Source organism: Notamacropus eugenii, chromosome 5 (genome assembly GCF_028372415.1).
Source record: "Notamacropus eugenii isolate mMacEug1 chromosome 5, mMacEug1.pri_v2, whole genome shotgun sequence".
NCBI classification, from domain to species: Eukaryota; Metazoa; Chordata; class Mammalia; order Diprotodontia; family Macropodidae; genus Notamacropus; species Notamacropus eugenii.
The window spans coordinates 30,765,688-30,790,700 of NC_092876.1; the positions used below are offsets into that span (position 1 = coordinate 30,765,688).

Below are 25,013 nucleotides of genomic sequence, written 5' to 3' on the forward strand. Positions count from 1 at the left end.
GAATGACTGAACAAGTTATAGTAAATGCAATACTATTGTGCTATAAGAAATGATGAGGAAGTGGACTTCAGAAAAACCTGGAAAGACTTAAATGAACTGTGAGTGAACTGAGCAGAACCAGGAGAACATTGTACACAGTAACAGCCACACTGTGCGATGACCAACTCTGATAGACTTGGCTCTTCTCAGCAATACAATGATCCAAGACAATTCTAAAGGACTCAAGATGAATATGCTATCCTATCCAGAGGAAAAACTATAAAATCTGATTCCAGGTGAAGAACACTATTTTCTGGCAGTTTTTTTCTTTTTTGTGACTTTTCCCCTTTGTTCTGATTCTTCTTTCACAACACAACTAATGTAGGAATATGTTTAATATGATTGTACATGTATAGCCTATATCAGATTGCTTGCAATCTCGGGGAGGGGGAAGGAGGAAGAAAAAAACGTGGAACTCAAAATTGTAGCAAAGTGACTGCTGAAAATTATCTTTACATGTAATCGGAAAAAAATAAAATACTATTAAGGAAAAATTTTAAAAGAACAAATTACAGGCATTAAAAAAAAGAATAAAAGGTTCAGAAGGCCATTCCTCAATATCCTCGGGATATAGACCTGATGTAAAGTCGTTATGGAATCATTAGACTTCAGAGAGGATCTTCTTGGATGCTGATCCAGTCACAACTTCTTAAGGGAATCTGGATGAGCAGAAGTTGCCCTCAGGGCACTTCGTGCCTCAGTAAGATTCTAAGAAGGGTGGGAACCAAAAATTGGTCACTTCAGGGTTAGAGGGACTGGCCATGGAACTGATGATTACTACCTGATCTTGTGGGTCTGGGTTTGGGGGAAGGAAAAGAAAGGTGCCCAAGCCTGTAATTCCATTGGTGTATGGCTTTGCTCTGATTCACATCAGTGACTCATCTGTAGCTTTTAGTCTCAGAGAATCTCCTAGGGCACTGAGAGTCTATGTGACTGGTCTAGTGCCAATCAATCAGCAAACATTTATTAAGCATATCTTGTGTGGTAGATACTCTAATAAGTGCTGGGAGCCAAAGGCAAATATGAAACAGTCTCTATGGCCAGGGAGTTCCCGTTCTATCGAATGTGACAATAGGTAAATAAAGTGTACTAAGAATAAATGTACATATGTCCACATGGATTGTCTCAAAATACAGACACAGCTCCCAGGTAACAAGGAATGCTATCTCTGACATCTGTGCCCCTTCTCCTTCCCAACTGTGATTTTCACCTTCAGGGGAGTGGAAGAAGAGCTATGGATAGGCACTTGCTCCTTCCCTTGTCTATCTCCAAGAAGAGTTTCAACACAGAATTTTTATCTAACGCCTCAACTTTTATCTCATTTCTATTTCAACTATCCCCTCTAATATCCTGGGTCTAAACTAGGGGTATGAGATTGAGTTCGGAAGGAAAGTTGATTCCTTGGTCTCACTTAAGGGAGAGGGCAGCCCTTAGTTTATACTCTCCAGTTTAGCCTCTTTCTATCCAATGCCAGTTACACAACAAACCATTACAACTAGAAAATAAACCCATTTATCCAAAACAATAGCAGTTAGGAATCTAAGAAATATTACAGGTTAATATATACCAGAAAAAATGCAAGAATGAATGTGCTCGACAAACCACAGAACGGCAGAGGGGACTAACCCAGGGCGAATTCTGCACCCAGAGACCACGGAATATTGGAGCGAGGGAGATTTCTGTTCCAGAGAGACCTACCTGCAAACCTCTCGCGGGGGGACCTTCGCGCCGGGGACTGGGCGCCGGGGCGGGAAGAGGAGAGCAGCCCTGCCGCGGCAGCAACACCGTGGGAAAGAGATCCGAGAGGGCTGCAGAATGGAGTCTCCAGCGGCCACGCGGGTCCCCCCACCCACAGAGGGACCTGCAAACCTCTCGCAAAAGGTCCGTTGCGCTGCAGACACGGTGCCCAGCCCGGACCTGCGGCGGCGACAGCGGCTGTGGCTCCGAGAGACAAAGTTCTGAGAGGGATCCGGAGGCGGGATCTTCAGCAGCGGCACGGGCCCCACCACCAACAGGTGACTGATGGGGGTAGGTGAGAGAGTCTCTTTGGCGGGTTGAGAGGGGAGCGTGGTGCCCCCCCGGGAGGCGGGGGCTGAGAGGCGGCTGCGGACGGGGGCTCCCCAAACGAGCGGGAGCCTGGATCCATTGTGGAAGGTCTGTGTATAAACCCCCTGAGGGAATTGAGCCAGAGAGGCGGCCCTGCCCCTGACCTCAGCACCTGAGCCTAATTTAACACTGAATAACAGCCCTGCCCCGGCCAAAAATCCTAAGGCGGGAAGCAGCATTTGAATCTCAGTCTCCAAACGCTGGCTGGGAGGACCAGGAGGCGAGGTGGATGTGAGGAGAACATTCAGAGGTCAGGCCACTAGGGGGAGACAATGCCAAGAAAAGGGAAAAGAAATAAAACCATTGAAGGGTACTTTATGGGAGAAAAATCACTTCCTCCCTTCCTTTCTGATGGGGAGGAACAAGGCTTGCCATCAGGCAAAGACACAGAAATTGAGGACTCTGTGCCCCAGCCCACCCAATGGGCTCGGGCCATGGAAGAGCTCAAGAGGAATTTTGAAAATCAAGTTAGAGAGGTGGAGGAAAGACTGGGAAGGGAAATGAGAGGGATAAGGGAGAAGCATGAAAAACAGATCAGCTCCCTGCTAAAGGAGAACCAAAAAAATCTTGAAGGAATTGGCACCTTGAGAACTAGCCTAACTCAGCTGGCAAGGGAGGTGCAAGGGGCCAATGAGGAGAAGAGTGCTTTCAATAGCAGAATTAACCAAATGGAAAAGGAGATTCAAAAGCTTACTGAAGAAAATAGATCTCTCAAATCTGGAATGGTACAGATGGAAGCTTTGGACTTTTCGAGAAAGACAGATATCTCAGAACATACCGTGCAGATTCGAAAAATGGAAGATAATGTGAAATATCTTATTGGAAAAGCAACTGACCTGGAAAATAGAATCAGGAGAGACAATGTAAAAATTCTGGGTCTACCTGAAAACCATGATCAAAAGAAGAGCCTAGACATCATCCTCCACGAAATTATCAAGGAAAACTGCCCTGAGATTCTAGAACCAGAAGGCAAAATAAATATTCAAGGAATCCACAGAACACCGCATGAAAGGGATCCAAAAAGAGAAACTCCTAGGAGCATTGTGGCCAAATTCCAGAGTTCCCAGGTGAAGGAGAAGATATTGCAAGCAGCTAGAAAGAAACAATTCAAGTATTGTGGAAATACAATCAGGATAGTACAGGATCTGGCACCTTCTACATTGAGGGATAGAAGGGAATGGAATAGGATATTCCGGAGGTCAAAGGAACTAGGACTAAAACCAAGAATCACCTACCCAGCAAAACTGAGTATAATACTTCAGGAGAAAAAATGGTCTTTCAATGAAATAGAAGACTTTCAAATTTTCCTGATGAAAAGACCAGAGCTGGAAAGAAAATTTGACTTTCTAACACAAGAATGAAGAGAACCATAGGAAGGCGAACAGCGGAGAGAAATCATAAGGGACTTACTAAAGTTGAACTGTTTACATTCCTACATGGAAAGACAATATTTATAACTCTTGAAACATTTCAGTATCTGAGCACTGGGGGGGAGTACACACACACACACACATGCACACACGTACACATACATAGAGACAGAGTGCACAGAGTGAATTGAAGAGGATGGGATCATATCTTAAAAAAAAAATGAAATCAAGCAGTGAGAGAGAAATATTGGGAGGAGAAAGGGAGAAGTTATATGGGGCAAATTATCTCTCATAAAAGAGGCAAGCAAAAGACTTATTAGTGGTGGGATAAAGAGGGGAGGCAAGAGAAAAACATGAGATCTACTCTCATCACATTCCACTAAAGGAAAGAATATAATGCACACTCATTCTGATAGGAAAACCTATCTCATAATACAGGAGAGTAGGGGACAGGGGCACAAGCAGGATGGGGGGGAGGATAGAGGGGAGGGCATGGGGAGGAGAATGCAATACGAGGTCGACACTCATGGGGAGGGAAAGGACCATAAGAAAATAGAAGTAATGGGGGACAGGGCAGGATGGAGGGAAATATAGTTAGTCTTATACAACACAACTAGTATGGAAATCATTTGCAAAACTAAACAGATATGGCCTATATTGAACTGCCTGTCTTCCAAGGGGAAGGGGTAGAGAGGGAGGGAGCTAAAGAAGTTGGAACTCAAAGTATTAGGACCAAATGTAATGTTCTTACCACTGGGTAACAAGAAACACAGGTTAAGGGGTCAAGAAAGCTATCCGGCCCTACAGGACAAAAGAGAAGACGGAGACAAGGGCAGGGAGGGAGGATAGAGGAGAGAGCAGATAGGTCACAGGGGCAATTAGAAAACTTGGGTCTGGGGGGGGAGGGGGAAAAAAAGGGGAGAAAATTTGTAACCCAAAATTAAAAGTTTAATAAAAAAAAAAAGAATGAATGTGCTCACAACATGATTAATGTGAAAATATGTTTAATACGAATGTATATGCAGAGCCTATATCAAATTGCACACCCTCTTGGGGAGGGGGAGGGAGAGGAGGGGAAGAAAACTTAAAATTCAAAAGCTTATGGAACTGAATGTTGTGAAATAAAAATAAATAAATAATTTTTAAAAAAAATTTTTAGAAGAGTGAATGTGCTCTTTAGCCAGAAGAAAGACCAAATTTCAGCTCAGACCAAGAGACAGCACCCAGTCTCACCAAGGAGAGACATTCTAACAATCTTTAAGACACAAAATAGAAATGAGTGACATGCTAAGGAGCCAGCTTCCTTTACATGATTAGAGCTTCTCTCATTGTGTGTATCTGTGACAAAGGGTCTCTGGAAAAATTCTAAAGAAGCTCTGGTATGTCATACTCATCATCCTCTCTACCAATCAGAAGTCATCTCCTTCTGCATAAACAGCGGCAGGCAAAACGCTGCAGGCTTGATTGGGAGCCCAGTTACAAATGCAAGATCATTTATGGATAGTGGGCATTAGCAGCTGAGGGGGATCTGGGAAAGTTCCTTAAAGAAGGAGGGATTCTATCAGGGAGAAGGGAGAAGGTTCAGCATGCCGAGAAGGCTGCGCCAAGGTAACCAAGGAAACATAATGTAGGGAAACCAGAAAATCAGCTTAACTGGAATATAAAGCACAAGAAGAGAGTCATGTAGAATGAGAAGAGAAAAGTTTGCATTTTGTCTCCCCCACAAGTAGAGAAATAATCCTGCTACTTGAAAACTGGGACTAGTTTTTGCCTTTCTTGGTATCCCCAGAACATCACAGTGCCTGGTACACAGTAGGTGCTTAGTAAATGCTGACTGACTTGACCTGGTTTGATTAGGTATGGACTTAGATCCAAATGTCTGGAGACATGGCAGTAGTCTGGGCTAGCAGGGTACTCTCCTACTCAGAGAGTTTTTCCATATTGAACAGACATCATTCTGTCTTCTTTAGGAAGAAGGTTGGCTTTTTCCAAAATACAATGTCAATACAGAAGTTTTTGTAATCATTTTCCATGCAGTCCCTCCTCAGGGATCCTTGTAAAGAATTTTTAGAGTTCTACTTACCAAAGACATTTTCATTATTTTGTTGTTCATTCATTTTAGTCATGTCCAATTCTTTGTGACCCCTTTTAAGATTTTCTTGGCAAAGATACTAGAGTGCTTTGACATTTCCTTCTCCGGCTCATTTAACAGGTGAGGAAACTGAGACAAACAGGGTTCAATGACTTGCCTAGAGTCTCACAGCTACTAAGTGTCTGAGGCTGGATTTGAACTCAGGTCTTCCTGATGCCAGGCCCAGCACTCTACACACTATGGTACCGCCTAGTTTCCCAAGCATTCTCATTATACAGGATCAAATATAAAATCCTCTGCTTGGCATTAAAGCCCTTCCTAAACTGACCTCCTCCTATCTTTCCAGTCTTACTCTCCACACCTTACTTTCCACACCTTACTCTCTCTCCCCACATTAGATCCAATGACACAAGACTCCTGGTGTTCCATAAACAAGATGCTTCATTTCTCAACTCCAGGCATTTTCACCTGTTGCCCTGAGCCTGGAATTCTCTCCCTCCTGACCAGTGCCTTCCCTGGCTTCCTTCAAGTCTCGGCTAAAGTTCCACCTCCTGCAAAAAGCCTTTCCCAGTCTCCTCTGAAGCTGGTGCCTTCCCCCTAAAATCATGCTCAATCTGCCCTTTACGTACCTCCTTCGTATACAGTTGTTTGCATGTTCTCTCCTCTGTTAGGCTGTGAGCTCCCTAAAGTCAGGCACTGAATTGCTCATTTGGGTTGGGTTTTTTTTTTTTTAATTTTGTTTTGCTTTTTAAGTTTAGGAGTTTGGTGTTTTGTTTTGTTACGATTTGTGCTTTGACAGGGTCTAGCATATAATCAGATTTAATAAATGATTGTTAACTACCTGACTATATCGGGCCCATCTCATCCACTGTTTTATACTTTACCAGAAACTCCAAAGCAACTGGCAGGGTCTTTGCACAAGATCACAGGTTCTCAGAACTGGGGGGACAGGGTTCTCTGAAGACCTAAATTTCTTGGACAACATTCCTGACCGGTGGTTATCCAGCTTTGGCTTGAAGACCTCCACTAAGCAGGAAGACTGATTTCTGAATCCACCCATACCAATATTCCCAAGGAGGAGACTTTGCATTTATCCCAAGCAAATGGCAAAGCACTTCAGTATCTTTGCCAAGAAAACCCTAGTGGAGTCACCAAGAGTCGCACACAACTGATAAGGCTGAATCACAACAAAGTATAGTTATATGACATCTGGGCCATCATTTAAACCTGTGAGGATCTTTTAGGATCCTGACTGTCACTCAAAATGCCAGCTTGCCCTCCCAGGACATGGAACCCCTGGGGCATCCCTTCATGTGTGAACCCCAGGAACATTGCCTAAATTCAAAACACACCTGGGATTAGTACTTCTTCAAACCAGCGCATCAGCCTCTACAAATGTTTTCAATTTAACCAGAGGGCATATTTGTTCAAAAGAAAAGATGCTTGGAGGCGGAGCCAAGATGGCGGAGTAGAAAGATGCACGTACACATAGCTCCGAACCCACAACCCACAGAACAGCTACAGGGGACCAACTCACGGTGAATTCTGCACCCAGAGGCCACGGAATATTGGAGCGAGGGAGATTTCTGTTCCGGAGAGACCTGCAAACCTCTCACAGGGGGTCCTTCGTGCTGCGGACTGGGCGCCGGGACTGGGAGCAGAGGGCAGCCCTGCAGTGGCCGCGGCACCAAGAGGGAAAGATCCGAGCGGGCTTCGGGGACGGGATCTCCAGCGGCCACGAGGGTCCCTCCACCCACAGAGGGACCTGCAAACCTCTCGCAAAAGGTCCATCGCACTGCAGACGCGGAGCCCAGCCCAGCCCAGACCTGCTGCGGCCATAGCACCAAGAGAAAGAGACCCGAGCAGACTTCAAGGACAGGATCTCTAGCGGCCGCACAAGTCCCTCCACCCACAGGTGACTGGGGTCGGTGAGAGAGTCTCTTTGGCGGGTCGAGAGGGGAGTGGGGTGCCCCCATGATTCAGGCCCCCCCCCCCCCGGGAGGTAGAAGCTGAGAGGCGGCTGCAGAACGGGGCTCCCCAAGCGGGCAGGAGCCTGGATCCATTGTGGAAGGTCTGTGCATAAACCCCCTGAGGGAACTGAGCCTGAGAGGCGGCCCTGCCCCGACCTGACCACCTGAACTTAATTCTCACACTGAAAGCCCTAAGGCGGGAAGCAGCATTTGAATCCCAGTCCCCAAACGCTGGCTGGGAGGACCAGGAGGCGAGGTGGGTGTGAGGAGAATATTCAGAGGTCAAGTCACTGGCTGGGGAGAATGCCCAGAAAAGGGAAAAGAAATAAAACTATTGAAGGCTACTTTCTTGGAGAAGAGACATTTCCTCCCTTCCTTTCTGATGAGGAAGAACAATGCTTACCATCAGGCAAAGACACAGAAATCAAGGCTTCTGTGCCCCAGCCCACCCAATGGGCTCAGGCCATGGAAGAGCTCAAAAAGAATTTTGAAAATCAAGTTAGAGAGGTGGAGGAAAAACTGGGAAGAGAAATGAGAGATATGAAAGAAAAGCATGAAAAGCAGATCAGCTCCCTGCTAAAAGAGAACCAAAAAAATGTTGAAGAAATTAACACCTTGAAAACTAGCCTAACTCAATTGGCAAAAGAGGTTCAAAAAGCCAATGAGGAAAAGAATGCTTTCAAAAGCAGAATTAGCCAAATGGAAAAGGAGATTCAAAAGCTCACTGAAGAAAATAGTTCTTTCAAAACTAGAATGGCACAGATGGACGCTAAGGACTTTGTGAGAAAACAAGATATCACAGAACAAAGAGAGAAGAATGGAAAAATGGAAGATAATGTGAAATATCTCATTGGAAAAACAACTGACCTGGAAAATAGATTCAGGAGAGACAATTTAAAAATTTTGGGACTACCTGAAAGCCATGATCAAAAGAAGAGCCTAGACATCATCTTCCATGAAATTATCAAGGAAAACTGCCCTGAGATTCTAGAACCAGAGGGCAAAATAAATATTCAAGGAATCCACAGAACACCGCATGAAAGAGATCCAAAAAGAGAAACTCCTAGGAACATTGTGGCCAAATTCCAGAATTCCCAGGTGAAAGAGAAAATATTGCAAGCAGCTAGAAAGAAACAATTCAAGTATTGTGGAAATACAATCAGGATAACACAAGATCTAGCAGCCTCTACATTAAGGGATCGAAGGGAATGGAATAGGATATTCCAGAAGTCAAAGGAACTAGCATTAAAACCAAGAATCACCTACCCAGCAAAACTGAGTATAATACTTCAGGGGAAAAAATGGTCTTTCAATGAAATAGAGGATTTTCAAATTTTCTTGATGAAAAGACCAGAGCTGAAAAGAAAATTTGACTTTCAAACACAAGAATGAAGAGAACCATGAAAAGGTGAACAGCAAAGAGAAGTCATAAGGGACTTACTAAAGTAGAACTGTTTACATTCCTACATGGAAAGACAATATTTGTAACTCTTGAAACATTTCAGTATCTGGGTACTGGGTGGGATTACACACACACACATGCACACGCACACACACACACACACACACACACATAGAGACAGAGCACACAGAGTGAATTGAAGAGGATGGGATCATATCTTAAAAAAAAATGAAATCAAACAGTGAGAGAGAAAAATATTGGGAGGAGAAAGGGAGAAATTGAATGGGGCAAATTATCTCTCATAAAAGAGGCAAGCAAAAGACTCATTAGTGGAGGGATAAAGAGGGGAGGTCAGAGAAAAACATGAGATCTACTCTCATCACATTCCACTAACGGAAAGAATAAAATGCACACTCATTTTGATAGGAAAACCTATCTCACAATACAGGAGAGTGGGGGACAAGGGCACAAGCAGGGTGGGGGGGATGATAGAGGGGAGGGCATGGGGAGGAGAATGCAATCCGAGGTCGACGCTCATGGGGAGGGAAAGGATCATAAGAGAATAGAAGTAATGGGGGACAGGATAGGATGGAGGGAAATATAGTTAGTCCTATACAACACAACTAGTATGGAAATCATTTGCAAAACTACACAGATTTGGCCTATATTGAATTGCTTGCCTTCCAAAGGGAAGGGGTGGAGAGGGAGGGAGCTAAAGAAGTTGGAACTCAAAGTGTTAAGATCAACTGTAATGTTCTTACCACTAGGAAATAAGAAATACAGGTTAAGGGGTAAAGAAAGCTATCTGGCCCTACAGGACAAAAGAGAAGACGGAGACAAGGGCAGAGAGGGAGGATAGAAGAGAGAGCAGATTGGTTACAGGGGCAATTATAATGCTTGGGTTTGGGGGGGAGGGGATAAAAGGGGAGAAAATTTGTAACCCAAAATTTTGTGAAAATAAATGATAAAAGTTAAATAAAAAAAAAGAAAAGAAAAGATGCTTAAACAAACCAAATGCAAACAATGAGGCAAGAAAAAATTCTCAAAACCTGAATTGGGTTCTCTCTCTTACACACACACACACACACACACACACACACACACACACACACATTATCCCATTTGCAAGAGAAAATGCATGACCAGGAAATGTACCGACATACATATGTATGTGCAAATATGCATACATGTATACATACAAATATGGAACAAGGTGGTCAAGAAATATATGAAAAGGACATATCACATGGAGGCAAGCGATGGGCCAGAGCACCCCTACCTCTCAAGTTCCTGAGCTGGCAAAAAATGGTAATAAAATTATGCTTTTCTTTGTTGTACATCATATTGTCTCTTCAAAGTAATAATAATAACTAACATTGATGTAGAACCCCAAGGTTTGCAAGCATTTTACCTACGTTGCCTTATTTGATCCTGGAAGAGACTTGTTGTTTTCACTCCCAATTTACAGTTGAGGAAATTGAGGCAAACAGGCTAAGTGATTTGCCCAGAGTCACACAGCTAATAAATGTCTGAGGCTGGATTTGAACTCAGGTCTTCTTGCCTCTAGGCCCAGGACTCTATCTACTGCACCATCTAGTTGCCCCATAATCAAGATTCCTAACTGACTCCAAATCTCAGCACAAGTGTCACCTTCTGGTCTCCCTTTGCCTCTCTTCCCAGCTGCTAATGCCTCCCTCCTAAATTACCAAATATTTATTTTGGATACATTCTGTATGGGCAGCAAGTGCTGTTGGGAAGCTAGGGCTGGTGGAATGACATCAAGGATTTCTTCCTCTTTTAGAAATATCAAGAAAGCATTTTTTTTCTCAGTATCTTAGTCTGAAGTCTGTGAACTTATCTGAGTGAAATAAATCTTGTCAGATGTCAGGGACAAAAACTCTGATCTCCGTGAAGACAGAATTAGGGAAGTAATAAAACAAAGATAGAAGACCCTTTGACTAAGCAGAATATTATAGTGCTGGGGTGAGGAACCTGCAGCCTCGGGGCCACATGTGGCCTCAAGGTCACAGGTTCCTCACCCCTGAATAGTGGGTAGGGTCTGGGTTCAGATCCTGCTTCTGACATATACTAGTTACATGACTCTGGAGAAGACATTTTAGGGTCTTCGTTTCCTCATCTGTAAAAAAAAAAATTAATTTTTAAAGACTTCAGAGATAACTTTCAGCTCTGAATCTATGATCCGGTATAATCCTATAATTCTTTTGAGAGCAGTCTCCCTTTTCTGTAGTTTCTTTGACAGGATTAGGGAGATGATCCTCCAGGATGGCCTACATTGCAAATTGTTCTTCTTTCTGTTTGCTAAATCCAAGACTGTTCCTTAATCCTAATCTTGTTCTTGTTTCTGAATGCTGTAAGAGTAAGAGAGGTGTAGGAGGTGTTGAGCGACACCTGGATGTGAGAGCTTGCCAAACCCTTTTCAGGGCTAATCATCCACCTTTGGGGCCTCCTTTCACTCAATTCTCACCTGTGGCTCCAAGGAACTGTAGCATGTATTGCAGTCATGCCTTGCCTGATAAACTCTCTTAGCAGATGAGCTAAACAAGGTTGAGGGTAACCAAGAGGCCTCATACTCATAGGTGACTTGGGAAGCATGTGAAAACTTCCCCTGCGGAAAGGGCAGACGAGAATAATTTGTTCCAACAGCCATGAAGGTGGTTAGAGCTTGGTCAGACATCTAAGATGCCAAATTTATCCACTGCATCCCGGCCCATCACCAGTTGTCCTGACTTTTGTCATGCCACTGAACTTTGATGATTCTGGAAGAGAGAACGAGACTGAGCACTTTGTGCATCTCTGCCTCACTTAAATCCAATTTGTCTTCAAGTCAAGACTTCATCCACGATGTCATTGGTCCCCCTCAAAAATGAGCAACAAACAGCAACCATAAAATACGAAAGCCTGACTGGGGAGAGAGAATTTTAAAACAAGCCCTTTCTCACAACTGGAGAGTAACTGCATTGATCGTTATTTCAGAAAGGGTCCCAGCCACGTTGTACTTGAGCCACAACTCATTCTCTGGAGTTATTTTTTTTCCTCCTCCACTGCTCTAGCCATCTTGCCCCCTTTCCCTCATCTCTGATTTTTAGTTGCCCTTTACACACAGTCTTTCCTCATTAGAATGTAAGTTTCTTAAGAGTAGGGACTGTCTTGCTGGCAATGCATCCCCAGTACTTAGAAGAGTGACCAGTTAGTATTTAATGAATGTTTCATCTATCCATCTATCTATCCATCGATCTATCTATCCATCTATCTATCTATCTATCTATCTATGTTTTTATCTCTGTCCTATCTATTTGTCTATCTATCTACCTTACCTGTCTACCTGTCTGTGTTTGTCTATCTCTCTATCTATCCATCTATCTCTATCTATCTATCTGTCTATCTATCTACCCATCTATTTATCTATGTATTTATCTATCTATCTTAGTAAAATGCCTCTGACATGATGCAGAGGATTGGATTTTTTTCTACAGTAAAATGATGCCTTTGAATGTGTATTTCTGTCTCTTGATAAAAGATAAGAATGACCTGGATTGCCTCACTGTGAAAGACTTCCACGGTCCTTACAGAAAATTTTCCTTGGAAATCACTGCCCAGTATTGCTTAAACTTCATTTAGGCTCACAGAATTTAACTCCAAAAGTAATTCAGTTGTTGGTAGTCTGTTGCTCATCCTTCATTTTCAAAGAGGACCAATGACATCCAGGGTGATGGGGACTGGTAGGTGGTTTGGTAGTGCATAAAGTGCTGGGCTTGGAGTCAGGAAGACTCATCTTCATGAGTTCAAATCTGGCCTCAGACACTTCTTAGCTGTGTGACCCTGGACAAGTCACTTCACTCTTTTTTCCTCAGTTTCCTTGTCTGTAAATGAAATGGAGTAGGAAATCGCAAATCACTCCAGTATCTCTGCGAAGAAAACCCCAAATGGGGTGCTGGAGAGTTGGACACGACTAAACAGCAAGAAGTCTATTCTTTGCCACAGTCATTATCATAGCTGTGGCAATAGTTGGAAGAGGTTTTCTTTCTAAGCCAGCGTCATACAGACATATGCTCCTGCTCATGGAGGCAACCAAGGAGCAAAGACTGGACCTAGAGTTCAGATATGGCCTCAGACACTTACTGGCTCTGTGTGGAATGAATGAAATGATTCAAAAGCATACTAGCTATAGAGTCCTGAGCAAGTCCCTGTTTGCCTCAATTTCCTCATCTGTAAAATGGATGTAATAAAGAGTGCCTACATCTCAGGGTAATTGTGAGAGCAAAATGAGACAATAATGGTAAAGCATTTTCCAAACCTTTAAGTGATATATAAATGATAACTATTATGTGATTACTAGTAGTGGCATTTTATTATAGTTCTCTATAGAGATCTAAAAACCAGCAGTGGTTGCTAGCTTGTTTAGATAGAAGAACTGGGAAGCTGTTAAAGAAATAAAAATTTTCAGGAATTATTCATGTGGAGGGAGGCATAAGCCACAACTCTGCCAGTCAGCGAGCCAAGTGAGTGAGGTTTCCAAGCTCTTGTGAGTTCATGGTCTTCAAAGCTAATATTAAAAGGGGTAATCTCAGATGGCAAGGAGGAAATGCCTCTGTGCCCCAGGGAGGGATCCCATTTTTGATCTGTTCAGTTTATCTGCAGCTTAAGAACCTTGCTCTCCAGTTATTAACCTTTCTCTCTCTTAATTTTCTCTTCAACTTAGAGAAGGAAGTTTGGTTTTTTAACTCCTTCAAAACAGCCTGGAGGAAGAGGTGTGCCTTTCTCTACTCTCTTTTTTCCTGACTCTCCACAATAGGGTTTCTGCCTTCCTTAGTCAACAAGACTTACTCTTTCTCAAGTTACCAACAATCTCTTAATTGCCAAGTTCATTAGCACTTTCTCAGTCCTCATTCTTCCTGGCCTCTCTACATCCTTTGCCCTATGGATTGTCACCCTCTTCTCCAGGATATTCTGTTCTCTTGGGATTTTTGAGGAACCCCCCCCCTCCTGGTTGAGGAACCCCCTCCTGGTTTTCCATTACCTACTGCAATGTCCTTTCTTGGATGTCCCAGAGATCTCTACTCTTCTCCCTCCATGCTGTTTCACCTGGTGACTTCCACCTCCCTACAATTCAATGATCTCTGTGCTGATCATTCTCAGATTCAGCCCTGACTTCTCTGCTGGCCTGTCTCCAGACATTTCCAACTGCCTTTCAGACATCACAGTCTTCCCATAAATATTTTCAACATTTCCAAAACAAAATTCCTTCACTTTCTTTCTTTCTTTCTTTTTAGAGACAATTAAGATTAAGTGACTTGCTCAAGGTCACACAGCTAGAGCATGTCATGTCTGAAGCCAGTTTTGAACTCAGGTTCTCCCGACTCCAGAGCTGATTCTCTATCCACTATTCATTCTCTTTGTCCCCAAACTCTCCACTCTTCCTAACATAATACCGGCTGGTCCAAGCTTGCCCAGTTCTCAGATGATATCTGCTGTATCTCCTACAACATGGGTGGTAGGAGTAGCCTCCTGGGTCTTTAAAAGGAGCATTCGTTTCTCCCTTTCTTTTCACCATTCTCTTTTTGGGATCTCTTGTCTTCTGTACCCAGTTAGATGCCATGAACTGGTGAGAAGGGAGGGATTGGCCTTCCCCTGCTTACCTCTCTGCCACCCCAGATCTGAGAAATGGTTCTGGGAGGGAGCAAGGTTATTTCTGTTCTCTATTTTCTGTCCCCAGTTTTAGGAGCCATCGATCCCCACTGGATGAAGTCATAGCGACCTTGGATCTAGGATTGTAGGTGCGGTGGTGTTGCCAGTCAGCGTGGAACAGAGAGCCTGAGAATCCAGGGGTCCTGGGATTCAACTGGGAAGGAAAGGGGTGGGGGAGGGGGGGAGGTTGGACTATGCTCTATGGGAACTGAGGTAAACTTTGAACCTAATCCTCTTCCCCTCCCCAGAGACTGAGGAGGATAATGCTTCCCACCTGTTAGGGGAGAGTATTGGTATATTTGTGATTATATCTTTGGAAGTAAATATTCCTTTGTAAAAGGTCCAGTGTTCCACTAACTTTTCTATTACTGTTGAGGTCACCACCATCCTCTCAGTCTCCTAGGCTCATAACCCAGGCATCAGCCTCCACTCCTCATTATCTGTCACTTTCTCCTCCCCCCTCCACATCCAATCTGTCACCAAGGTTTGTTGATCTCACCTTTGGAACATCTCTCAAATAAACCATCTTCTCTCGTCTGATACTGAATTACCCTATTGCAGCCCTCCTTTCCTCCCCTTGATTCATGCATTAGCAGCTGGTGGCTCTGCTGCCTCAAGTCTCTCCCCCCTCCATCCATCATCCTTTCACTCACAAATGATTTTCCTAAAGCACAGGTCCAAACACGTCACTCCTACCGCACGAAACTCCAGTGGTTCCCTATCAAAATCCTCTGTTGCGTATTCAAAGACCTTTGTAACCTAGCCCTGCCACACCCTCCACCAACTTTTCCAGTCTTCTTACATCTCACTCCCTACTACCTACTCTTCAGTCCAATGGTCTTGGACTCTTGGTTGTTCTCAAACAAGACGCTACCATTGTCTAACTGGCTATTTTCAGTTGCTGTCCTACAGGCTGGAATGCTCCCCTTCCTCATCTCCATCTCCTCCTGGATGTCTTCATATCCCTCCTAAAATCCCACCTTCTACAGGAAGCCTTTCCCCATCCCTCCTAATACTAGTTCCTCCCCTTTGCTGATTATTTCCCACTTTTCTTGTCCACAGCTTGTTTATACAGGGTTCTTTCCCTACTGCCTCCCTAGATTGTGAGTTTCTTGAAGGCAAGGAATCACTTGTGGTTTTCTTTGTATACCCAGCATTTAGCAAAGTGTCTGGAGCTGCTGTTGGTCACTCATTGTTCACTCATGTCCCACTCTCCATGATGCCATTGGGGTTTTCTTGGCAAACATACTGGAATGGTTTGCCATTTCCTTCTCCAACTCATTTACAAAGTAACAGAGGCAGACAGAGTAGAGCGACTTGCCCAGAGCCACACAGCTAGGAAGTGTCTGAGGTCAGGTTTGAATTCATGTCTTCCTGACTCTAGATCCAGTGCTCTACCCATTCCACCACCTAGCTGCCAGGTCTGGGACATAACAATTAATATCTGGTTCCAAGAAGCTATAGCATGGACAGTAGCCACACTGCAATTAAACAACCTTGGCAGATAACTAAACCAGGTTGAAGATAACTCATAGGTGAGTGAGGGAGTGTCTGCCCAAGCATGGGAAGACTTCCCCTGGTGGAATGGGCAGAAGAGAACAATTTGTTCCAATAGCCATAAAGATAGCTAGAGCAGGCGCTTAGCTTGGTAAGATATCAAAGACGCCAAGGTCACCCACTGCATCCCAGATCATGGCCAGTGATCTTGACTGATGTCTTGTCAGTGGACTTCAATGACTCTGGATGAGTGAGGCTGACAACTTTGTGCAACTCTGCCTCGCTGAAATGCAATTCTGTCATTGGTCCTCTGAAAGGAAGGAAAAATTACATTGACTTACTAAAGAAGAAAGCCAATTGAGATGCTCTTGAGAGAAATATACTTCATTTTTAGAGGAAGAATTTAGTTGAGCTACCCGCAGTGGGCTTCCCTGAATGACTGGCAGCATTCACAAAGTAAAATCACATGAAAGAAATTACACAGAAAAGAATAGAATAGATCACACAGTTGCAAGTTCTTAAGAAATACTGTTGATAAATTGTTTATGTGGGGAGAAAGACAAAGAAAGGGAGAAAGAGAGGAGGGAGAGAAAAGAAGACAGAGTAGAGACAGAGAAAATCAGAGAAACAGAGTCAGAGGATGGGAGAGGGAGAGAGAGAGAGAGAGAGAGAGAGAGAGAGAGAGAGAGAGGAAGGAGGGAGGGAGGGAGGGAGGAATGGAAAAGAGAGAGAGAACATGAGAGGGAGAAGAGAGAGAAGGCACAATATAGTCTAGAATTCAATGAGGAATGTATAAGAATGCTCTTCAGAGTAGAAAAAGTTTAAGCAGAGTTACACTTAAGGCAAACATTAATGCCAGATCATCTAAAGACTTGATTCCCCAACAGCAGCAAGACAGAACTAAAAACTCCTCATTTTGAACAAAGACCAGTCTTCATTTTTTGTCAGCTCTGAGGCTCCCCTTTAAAAGCAAACTGTGCCAATTTCATCTGAATTCAGACATTTGAGACCTCATTGAGACATGATCTCGGAGAAGAAGAGCAGAGCTAAGGAATTAGATCTGAAATGTCTAATGATTTCCAAGATTAACTGCATGAATACCGTTTTTTTTTTTATTTTGGGAAAATATCTTAAATCATGAGATAATTGCTGAAATTGAGTAATTTAAAACTCACGTTCCTCTTGGGCAGGATACACTAATTGGGGACAATAATTATCCATGGCATACTTATGCTGTGTTCTATACCATAATTGATGATGCCACACCCTTGTAACTGAGATTTAAGGTGCTTTCTGAATGCACAAAATTCATAGAGTGACAAAATTAGCTGAGACATGAATGGGATGCTTTTCATTTGGGTGATGGAGTAGAGAGAGGTGCACAGTGATTGGTGTTATTGGATCAGCAGTGATCAGTGCTGTTTTTATATTCATGCTTTAGCTAATAAGATTGTTTTATATTGGTGCTGGTTATACAAGTTTATTGCATTGTTATTTAGGAAAACATTATGGATGCTGTTGGTGGGCAGTGAGGTGGCACAGTTGATTGAATTTTGGACTTGGAGTCGGGAAGACCCTAACTGAAATCCTGCCTCATTCATTAACCAGTTGTGTGACACACAGCTAGTCACTTTTTGCCTCAGTTTCCTCATCTGTAAAATAATAATGGCTCCTACATCATAGACTTGTTATAAGGAACAAATTAGAGAGGTCATGTAAAAACTCTTTGCCTATCTTAAAATGCTATACAAATGCTTGTTATGATCACCATGGCACCTAACTGACACAGTGGATGGAGCTCCAGGACTGACGTCAGGAAGACTCATCTTCCTGAGTTCAAATCTGACCTCAGACACTTCTTAGTTGTGAGATGGAACAGAGAGAAAACAGATTTATGTTTGTTCAAAAAAATTAATCTGATTTCAAAAGAAGAAAGACTGTTCTAATGCTGACATTACTTGTTCTCTATTTGAGGCCTCCCCAACCTGCTCAAGGAACATTTGAACAAGCATTCTGTCTTCTGTGTTTTAAGGACCCTTTCAGTTTTGATGATATCTGCTCTATGTCCTGAGGTCCTTCACGTCAATCAGTAATTAACAAATCTTATCACTTCTACCTTCACAGCATCTTTCATGTTAAGTCCGATCCTCTCTCCATTCACAAAGTCACCACCCTAGTTCAGTCCCTAATTATCTTTCACATTGACTCATAACACTTTACTTGCACATGTATAATGTCCCTCTTTGGGGCTCACTCACCCAACTTATACTGGCACTGACTTTGGGTTCCCAAAGGAGTGGCTCCTATTACTTTCAACATCATAGGAATAACCTTATAGGTATCCATCCTCCTAACCATCCTCCATGCTCATGGGCCCCCACAACGTTACTCCCTCTTAATAACAGACGGGTAAACTCAGGTATTTAGCAGACACATTTCCTCAAATGGTAAACCAAGAGAGAAGTTATAAGCATTTTCCTCAACACTGGGTGCAAAATTTCCCAGAAATATATCCAAAGTCCAGGAGCGGAGAAAGACTAGGAACAAACTTAAAAGCAATGGTAGTGAGGCACATGGGCAGAAAATGCATATGGCCAAGGGAGATGCCAGGCTTCAATGTCCTTTCTTTCTCCAGAGTGTCCTCAAAACATTCACTACAGGCAGAAGAGTCAGTGATGGACAACATGAGGCCTACATCAACCCCTCCAACTGCTAATGCTTTACCCAGCCCCCACCCCCCAAAATCTTTGTATATATTTAAGATCATGGTGCCTTCTCCAATAATTGTAAGTTCCTTGAAGAAGGAGTTATTTCACTTTTGCATATCTATATCCATGTCTATGTGCCTGCCTATCTATCTCTCTATTTATCTCTATCTCTATCTATCTATCTATCTATCTATCTATCTATCACCTATCTGTCTGTCTATCTATCTGTCTATCTATCTATCTATCTATCTATCTATCTATCTGTCTATCTATCTATCTATCTATATATCTATCTATCTACACACACGTATGTATGTATATATCCCTAGCAAAAGGGTGATCAAGGATACAAGTACCTGAGATGGAATGGAGAGGGGAAAGAGCAGTCAAGGATATGTAACAGGCAAGAGACAGAGGAAGGAAGGGGAGGCACATGTGTTCCTCACCACAAATTTTTCTGGTCCTCAGTGGTTTGGGAGAGTGATTGACTTCTTTCTGCAGAGAAGCACCCCGTGCTATACTCCATCTTGCCTGACCAAGCAGAGAGCAATGGATTACCATAACTGAATGAATTCCCAAACACAAGCAGAGGACATCAAGTCAATGATGGGGGAGGAACAGGTGACAGTGAGTGAACAGGGCCCTGGCCAGAGGCTGTTGACAGTGGTGTCCTGGGGAAACATTCAGGGCCAGTTGGAGACCCTCTGGCTTTCCCTAATAGGTGCCTACCCCATGGAAGCTGTTTATTCCCCGATTTAATTATGCTTTCTTTTAATTATCCTTCCAAAGTACAAGGAGATAATGGGGGAGAGGGGATGAGGGTAGGGAAGGAAGGTAAAAGAAACCCACCAACCTCCCAGTTGTAGGACTACTGCAATCTTAAAGATTCAGGCAGTCGATCAAAAGAATTACATCTTCCCATGTGGCTCTGGGCATGGCAGGTTACCTGTTAGCCAAACTGAGTGTACTCCAAAGGCCATCCCGGGTTACATATTCATATGCCTGGACTTTCCTCATTTTGGTTGAATCCAGTGTGAGAAAATCCTGTTCAATAAAATAAAATCTCCACTGTGAGACAGGAATGGAGGTCATAGGAGAAGGTGGCTCTTTTGCCTGAGAGTCCTGGAGGCTAGATCTTGCTGCCATTTTAATGTGATGACATGTAAGCTATAATATACATGGACTCCCCATGGAAGATTATAATTTTGTCCACAAGTTATCTAAATACAACTCTAAGAAGCATAGGTAGATGTCTCAGGAATATTACCCACCCTTCCCTAAGGAAGAAAGTGATTACTGCCTTGGGAGGGAACATGGGATGATTCTCCTGGTCACTCTGTTCTTCAGTCTCTGAAAGAAAAGCATTGAACTAGAATTATATGTATCTCTTCTCCCTGTCCCTCCCCAACAAAATTGCTGGTCTAAGGGTTTGTGCAAAAACTTTATCCTTTACATCAGAGGTGTCAAACTCCACAAAACTCCTGAGTGCAGCCTGCACCACAGGAAAATAATTTAATTGGGAAATGTTTGACAAAATAAATAAAAATATAATACAGCATACATAATGTTAATTTATAGTTTTCTTTTTCTTTTTTTTTTGAAAGGGAAAATTTAATGAGGAATTTGAAACACTATGGACTTTGAGGGAATCATTCAGTACAACCATGAAAAGCTATTAAAACAATAAATTCAAAAGATAACTTTGAACCATAACCTTCAAGATACTGACCACTCCTGCAAAAAGAATTCCCTTCCCTCTCCTGTGCCCAGCTGAACCTCTTACCCTTAAACCAAGGAGAGGGAGGGGAGGAGGGGACTGGGAAAGAGACCGAGCGAGCTGATGCATAGCATTCCTACATGCTCCTCTGTGCACCAGGGAGGGAGGAGGAAGAGAGGAAGGACCCCACTGCTATTGGCCACTGTTCTCACAAGAAAAAAGCTCAGTATTCCCTTCTACTGATCAGGAAAGGAAGAGTCCAAAGAGGCTGAGGGGAAATCCTACGCATCCTTAAGTCCTTCATCTTGGTGAAGCAGCCATTCAACAAGCATTTATTAGGTGCTCACTATGTTTCAGGCACTATGCTAAGGGCTAGGGATACAAGAACCAAAGTGAAACAGTTACTGCCCCAAGGAGGAACAACATGCACACATAGAAATATCTATAATTTTCCTTCCTTCTTACTAGATCATCTCCAGCCTATTCACCAACTGTTCCTGAGGGGTAAAAGAAACCCCTATGCCCCCATAAAAACAACATAAATAAAACCCCATATACTCTGCAATTCAAATTCTAAGCCAAATTTGATGTCTTTAGCGGGAGAAATCAGAGGGCTGTCTGCTCCTTACTAAGGGATCAGTCAGTTTGGGGTTTGTGTGTGTTTGTATCAGATTTATTTTCAGCAACAAGTTCATACTGGAGTGGACAAACTGGAACCAGGATCCCTCCTGTTCCAACTTCCACCTTCTTGAAGAGAAAGTTGGGTGAGGTTGTGGGGGAGGGGAGTAAGCAGGGTAGGAAGCTGGAGAGGGATCTTGATTTCTGATTTCCTATATTTTCTAAGCTCAGTCTTTTTGGTAGCTCTTCTTCATTGGCGGAAAGGGATAAGAGCTGTGGGGGTAGTTGGGCCAGCTCCTACAGGACAGAAATGGGTCAGGGGAGGTGTCTCAGTGGGGCTCTGGGGGCCCAAAACGCTCCATGGTCTGCAGCACCAGAGTCAGATAGTCCAGGAAGGAGGTGATAGAGACTCGGAAGAATCGTGCTTCTTCTGCTCTCCAGTGGAGAATCAATTTGTTCCCGATGACAGTTAATTCCCGCTGGACACCATTTCTGCGAGGCTCAGGATCCGGGTCCAAAGAGTGGCATGCAATCTCTGCTTCCACAGGGGATGGGAAAGGAACTGACAGAGAGAAGTCATAGAAGCCACGGTCATGGTTGTCTACTGTGGTATTGCTGTCTCCTCCTGGACCTGGATGATGCGGTCTTTGGATGGCTGCCTCCATGCCTGAGAAGTCAATTTTACGTCAAAAAAAAGTCCAACCCTCTCTCAGCAGGTGAGGCTGATCCTCCAGGTTCACTCTCCTCACAGGTTGGATGACTTCCCTGATCTTCCCCAGGTAAGAAGGGTGGGACAACTTTAGCCCCAAGATGTGTCACTTCTTGGGATTCTCCGGAAAACTCAAATCAAGGCTGTGTCTCCTTCTAGGTTGGATTCAGGCTTTTTCCACCACCTTCATCTCTGCTGCTCCACTGAAGCCAAGACCTGTGGCGTCGGGGCGGGGAGCCCGCCGCGTGTCCACCGGAGCCGCCCAAGGACCAACTCACTCCCCACGTGACCCCTGCAAACCGGAGGTCAGAGCTCCCAAGAAACCGGCTGAGCTGCGGAGGCCCAATTTATAGTTTTCTAAGTGAATAAGTACTCTACTACTTTATACCATGCTACCACTCTTTATAGACAAGACATGGAAAGAACCAATGACACAGACAAATATTAGACTTGATTTCTGGCCACATGTATAGCCTTTTCTCTAGTTTCATCTCTACTATCATGGGTTAGCCTATGTTAGAGATCAGACGGCCCTAGCTGGTGAACTGATTATCTTTGTATTCTTGTACCTGAAGTGGTTGATGGTTTTGGCTCCTCCTCCTTTTCATTATCGTTATCATCATCATGACCATCACCATCACCATCACCATCATCATCATCACTGTAGCACAAAACGGTATTCTTAAATGTGACCTTATTGATAGGCTAGCCTGGCTGTCAGCATTTCTAAGATGCAAAAATTTTCTCTCTTCTCTATGGTTAAAGACACACAGCTAAATTTCTAGGCAGAAAAGAGGTTGCTTCTGGATCTAGTTTTTTCACCCATCTGAATTGAGATCCTCCTGAGGCAAATCTGAGGCAAGATTGTTGGATGCCAGTACTAAGTGTATTCATCCCCAGAAATCTCATTTTCTCAGCCAGTGTCTGGTTCTAGGAGTCTTTAGACAGTTGGTGCGCAGTCACTTATATGGACTCTTTTGGGTTCAATGTCCGTCATTCCTTCCTACTCATCAGAAAGTCCAATAAACTCTCCTATAGGCACCAGGTGATTGAGTGTCATAAATTGTCTTTATAGACCCCTAACTCTGCTATTCTATAAATGCCAAGTTTCTCAGTAAGAATGGAGTAAGCCTGTGATGGCATTCCTGGCAGAGTGTTGTGCATGTACTAGAAACTCCACATCTTGACTCCACTGCAATTTTTATTCTGGTTTTATTGCTCCTATTGTGCAATTAAAACACTCATGTTGGGGGTCTTCTTGGGTTGAGCAAATGATAGCTTTAGAATTTTTGACACCTGACAATGCTAGTGTTTATTTGGGTGGCTTATTCCAAAAGTCTCTACTTTGGTCAAAATGGATTGTGGTAGAGAAGATCCACACTGGCAAATACTTCCACTACCTTTCTTGTTTCTGGTTGAGTACACCTGCACGTACCTGGCGAAATGATCAGACTTCACAAAGGTATGGTGTCTATTCTTATTTTCTCCTTTTAGAAATAAAAAGCCAAGGCAGACAAATTCCAAAAGTCTCCTAATACTTATATTCTCCAAATAGGAAGCATGAATTGGTAACACTATTCTTGCAATGTATCAAGGATGATATATCAGGGGCAAATACCCCACTCCCACCTGAGTGATCACTGCTACCATCTTGGGCCAGTACAATCTCTTTCTAGTTAGTTCCAGGTTTTTCTTGACTCAGATATCCAAAAGCTTCATCTACCACTTTTATGGCTGTAAGTTGATATGATCTGAGTGGCATTCAATGCTTCTTGGAATCATGTATGGGATCCATATATGGGTATGTTGCTCCTTGGCATCTCTCTGACTTGCTTTTTTCAACTGTAAAGTGCATTGTAGGTTCAATAGCTCTTAGCTATGAATGCCTACTCATCAGGATGAAAATCCCTCAGCTTTTACTTCTTCAAGGACATTAGTTCCACTCCTAGATTAACACAGACTGACTTGATGAACAGATCTGTCCTCCAATCCCAAGGAAAGAGGGCAGAGGCAGCATCAGGAGAGAATGTGAGGTTAGGGCAAGTGAGGACAAGCAGTGGGAGTAGGCAAGAGAGGATGTGCCCTCGAGGTGACTGGTGTAATTTGAGGAGTCAGAGAAACTGCCTCAGCCACAAGTTGCAGATGGCAGGAAGGGCTAAGAGGGTGCTGGTCAATGTTTAACAAACTGGCCATTTGAAAAACTGGACACACTTGTAAGTTTAATGTGCATTATTAATATTTCTCCATCACTTTGATTATAGATAATTAACAAAACTAAAGCCCTGATTTACCAGTTTCCCAGGTGTAAATGCTCATGGAAAATTTAACAATCACCTTCTCCCCAGTGAGTCCAAGATGGCTCCAGCATACTCCTGGGGACAGAAGACAAGAGGTGTCTGTAAAAATAAGTGGGAAAAGAGGAGGTGTTAGCTGAAGCAGCAATGACATAGCAGGGTACGTAATGAGCAAAAGCCTCGACTTGGGAATGGAACCAGAGCTGTAGGGTTGGGTTAAGGTTGACACCTCTGGTGTCCCGCTTATGAAGGCTGCTGGACCTGGAGTCAGGAAGATGAGTTCATATCTGACCCCAGACATTTGCTAGCTGTGTGACCCTAGGCTAGTCACTTAAACTTCTGCCTGCCTCAGTTTCCTCATCCATAAAATAATAGCAGCACAGTAGGGTTGTGAGGATCAAATAAGATAATTTTTTTACTTAACACTATACCTGGTCCATAGGTACATATAAATGCCTTTTTCCTTCCCCCATGAAATGTATACTTTTTCTCCAATCTCTGGAGCTTGTTTGTCTTTTTGTTTTGTAAATCTATTTTTCTAAGATGACATTACTAAGATTACATTACTGATCTGCATGTCCTTGCACAAACTCATCAGAGAAAAGACAATGTGAGGGGACAATGTCCAGAAGATCTTTAATGTAACCAACATTTGGTAGAAGGGGGCTAAGGTAGTACTTGGAGGCTTGGAGCAACCTTCTCTCCTCCCCTTTAGAGATAATGTTAAGGAAAGCATCTTTATTCTGAAGCTATCTACCCCAAGACCAGCAATATTGATGGGGGGA

At 43.4% G+C, this 25,013-nt stretch overlaps 1 long non-coding RNA gene and 1 pseudogene across 1 annotated transcript; both read right to left on the reverse strand.

The window, feature by feature from the left end:
• Positions 1 to 19,337: 19,337 nt before the first annotated feature.
• On the reverse strand, positions 19,338 to 24,648 carry LOC140508554 (uncharacterized). Its single transcript, XR_011968461.1, has 3 exons — positions 24,269 to 24,648; positions 19,837 to 19,934; positions 19,338 to 19,421 (listed from the first exon to the last, which is right to left on the reverse strand). It is a non-coding gene; the product is annotated as an uncharacterized lncRNA (long non-coding RNA).
• Positions 21,456 to 22,008, reverse strand: LOC140503866 (EKC/KEOPS complex subunit LAGE3 pseudogene; annotated as a pseudogene).
• Positions 24,649 to 25,013: the final 365 nt, after the last annotated feature.